The sequence below is a fragment of the Neophocaena asiaeorientalis genome, unplaced genomic scaffold (assembly GCF_003031525.2).
Source record: "Neophocaena asiaeorientalis asiaeorientalis breed wild unplaced genomic scaffold, Neophocaena_asiaeorientalis_V1.1 scaffold327, whole genome shotgun sequence".
Lineage (NCBI taxonomy): Eukaryota > Metazoa > Chordata > Mammalia > Artiodactyla > Phocoenidae > Neophocaena > Neophocaena asiaeorientalis.
Window position 1 is genome coordinate 1,694,244 of NW_020174560.1, and position 4,192 is coordinate 1,698,435.

The following is a 4,192-nucleotide window of genomic DNA, read 5'->3' on the forward strand; positions in this document are numbered from 1 at the left end:
GAAATGAATATAAATTTAGGCATTCAGAACTCCTGAAGAGTTGTGTCCTTTGTCCTTTAATTCATGAACTTCTTTCTACTAATTCTTTTCTTGCCTTAAAGTCTGTTTTGTCTGATATTTTTACAGCCACATCAGCTTTCTTTTGTTTAAGGCTTACTTGTGTATATTTTGCATACATTTACCTCTACATTTTCTGTGTAATTGTATTTTAGTTATGTCTCATATAAACACATATAGCTGGGTTTTTGCAAAATTTCTATTTTGAATAATTTCAAATATGAAGAAAATTTGAAGGAAAAGAATAGAAAATATTGCTACCCTTACCTAAATTTATCAGTTGTTCATATTTTGTCACTTTTGCATTTCTATATAGATTACACAATTTTTAACTAACCAATTTGAATGTAAATTGCAGGTATCATGCTACTTCACTCCTGAATTGAACGATTTATACAAAATTGCATAAATTACATTATATATATATATATATCACATACATATGCACACAAGTTCATATACACATATGTTAATCATTTAAAAGTGTATTGCTGAGTAGTACTTGGTTGGTGGATATATCACAATTTGTTTTATCAATTCACCCATTGAAGGACATTTGAGTTGTTTCCAGTTTTTGGCTATTACAAATTAAGATGCTATGAACATTTCTGTCTATATGAACAATGCCATTTTTTTTTCTCTTGGATAAATAACTAGGAATGGAATGGCTAGATTGTATGGTAAGTGTATGTTTTTTTTTTTAACATCTTTATTGGAGTATAATTGCTTTACAATGTTGAGTTAGTTTCTGCTGTACAACAAGGTGAATCAGCTATATGTATATATATATCCCAATAGCCCCTCCCTCTTGCCTCTCCCTCCCACCCTCCCTATCCCACCCCTCCAGGTGATCACAAAGCACCGAGCTGATCTCCCTGTGCTATGCGGCTGCTTCCCACTAGCTATCTATTTTACATTTGGTAGTGTATATATGTCAGTGCTACTCTCTCACTTCGTCCCAGCGTACCCTTCCCCCTTCTGTGTATGTTTAACTTTTAAAGAAATTGTCAGTTTTCCACAGTGTTTGTCCCATTTCCATTCCCATCAGCAATGCAGGAGAGTTCTATTTCTTCCACATCCTTGCCAACACTTACTTTGGTCAATCTTTCTAATTTCAGCTCTCTAAAAGGTGCATATTTATATCTCATATGTGATTTTAATTTATACTACCCTGATGATGAATGATGCTGAGTATCTTTTCATGTTCTTATTGCCATCAGTATATATTCTTGGTGAAATGTCTGTTTAAATCTTTTGCCCATTTTTATTTGTTTGCTTGCTTTCTTATTGTTGCCTTTTGAGAATTTATTCCATTAAATTTTAGCATGCACAGAAGACAATTAATCAATATCTCTTACCCACTTTCTAAAGAAAACTCTGACTTTGTCCTCCCCTGTTTATGTTTTTTGCTGTTTAGAATTTTAGTTTCTCTTTGTTTCCATATGTCCATTTATCTACCTATCTCCCCACCCATACACCTCACCTCTTAACCTCTCTGTTCTCTTCTTGGGGAACTCCAGTCATAAATGTTTTACCTTTTCAATGTGTCCTTCATGTCTCTTAGTTAATCTTTCATGTTTTCCATTTCTTTATATTTCTGTGTTGCTTTCTGGGGAATTTCCTCATAGCCACCTTCTTATTTCCCTCTTGAACTGTGGTAGGACAACTACTTTACCTCCTCTTTTACATTTCTAATTGTAGTGACTGTTAATAGTTTTTATTTGTAAAAGGTGGTTTGCTTCTTTTGGTTCTTTTTCACATTCATTTATCTTTTTCTTAGTGTTCTATTTTCTAGACCTTCTTTTACCTCTTATATTATCACAAATACATGTTGAATAATTACTCTCATATTGGTCTGTTATCTGTGGTTCTTTGGTTCTGATAATCCTGTTTGCACATCTGCTAACTCTCTGACATGGAGAGCTGTTCACTCAGGTCTTTGTAACTCACTTTTTGTACATGCATCTTCTTGTGGGTGTTGTTTACTCTTGGATAATTGCACGTGTCCTAGCAGTGAAAGTGTCACTGGTTTTGATTCTCGCAGGGTCCCAGGCGTTTCAATGGTCCTTTGTGTTAATTTATCTCCTTGTGGCTCCCATTCAGTTGCAGGTAATGTAAATTTAAATTCCATTTCTGGCATAGGCTTGGGGTGTGGTTTCTTCCAGTTGCCTTTTTGTTTCTTTCTACCTAAGGCTTCGGAAAAGCATGAGGTTCCTTGAGGCGCTCCATGGTCTACAAGCTGGGGATTTTCTGGTTTCATGGAATGGAAGGGGCAGCTCTTAGGGGATCCAGGCTCCACGAAGAAGTCCCTGGTCCAGCTTCCCACCAGCTATGGCCCAGCACCACATCTTTAGTCCACGTGTGAGTACTAGAACCACAACCCCAGCCCTTAGAACGTTTGTCTGTTGGGATTTTAGGAAGCCCCAAATATATTATTCCTCACCTGCCATGTTGCTGGAAGTTCCTCTAAAGAGTGTTTTTCACAAAGGAATGAGGCTGGCTTATTATAATAGACACGTCCTAAAGGAGAACAGGTCTTTCTGGACACCCTTCCAACCCTTTACCAGATTTTTGCCACAAAATAAAAATTATTTCCTAATATGACTCTTTCCTTCATTAGCTCTAGTAAAATAAGCATGGTTGTAAATATCAACATACCCAAATGTATATACATTTTACCTTCTGAGTTTAGTAGGTAAGCACACGTTTAAACACATGTAATAAACACAATTTAAACTTCCTGCCTTATATCTTTCATAATGCCATTTATACTCTCATGCTTTTCTTCATTAATCAACTGCTATAAAGTGATAAAGCTGCAGCCTCATCAAAGCCCACCTTTAAAATGGAATTCCTTGACGATATATGAAAATACTTCATAGTCAATGGTTTTTGAAGAAATTCCTTTTTTTAAGCAATTAAACTTTAGTTTAAATATTTTTTTATAAAGAGGACCAAACTTAAGAGTCTTAAGAGTCTCTAACCTCTTGTGCATTTAGTGTAGGGAACTACCCCATCCCTCCTCCCATCCTCATAAAACAGAACAGAACGAGCCTTGAACTGAATACAGCAGTAATTTACCTACGCTGCCAAGTCTAATCATTTTCTCTTCTTGCAAACTGGCATAAATGCAGAGTTTGCCATCAACTTCAAGGCTTTCTTTCAAGTAGAGAAGAAGAAACATTTCAATATATAAATGTAAAACAAGTGGACATTTTAATGAACATTTACTTTGATAGGCAAACTTTGATAGGCAAACATGTTCTATGCTTATTTTATGTGGTTACCTCTTCAATTCTAACTGGTTGTACAATTTTACCCCATTTCACAGATTAGGAAACATGGGTTGCCAGAGTTTACTGGCACCCATGTACTGTTACACTGGTTGATGTTTAAGCTGTCTACTTTATCCAAACCAAAATGCAGCCTGGTGGTAAGAAATATAGCAACATCAAAGGGACTTGAGGGAAGAAAAAGGTCTTTGAGTTGCAAAAGATCAAAATTATACAACCAGCAGAAATCTTGGGTGGACACCATGATACCTTTTTAGATCATCTTCCACCATCCAGGGGGCAAAATACCATTATGGATTAGGTTTCTTAATCCTTTTTGTGAGATGGACCCTTTGGCCTTCTGGGGAATCCCATGGACCTCGTCTCAGAAAAATGTTTTAAAGTGCATAACAGAACGAATGTAATATTGTTCTAGCATCTGACCCCTGAGATTTTCAAGCATCTCTGCTCTGTCCATCTTACCTCCATATCTACTGAACCACTCAGAGATCTTCCCTGGCCTTCTTCAGAGAAGGTAAAGGAGAGACAGCCAAGCAGGTTTGGTGGGTATGGTGTTGGGGAAGAGATGCTTCTGAGATGACATGTCTTCCTTTTCTCTTCTGTCTAGAAGCCTCCCCATTTCCTAGCCTCTCCAGCTTTCCCCAGATCAAGTCCAAAGTTTCTCCAGTCTTCTTTCTTTCCCGTCCTTCCGCAGCTCTCGCGCTGCGGAAACCTTCTCTAGGCCTGCCCCTCACTGGCCCCGCCTCCTCTTCGCCTCTTCCTCCCAAGTCCCGCCTTCTCCCAATCACTTTTCGGTTCCCTGCCAATTACGCTGGGCCACCCTCTCGCCCCGCCCCCGAACA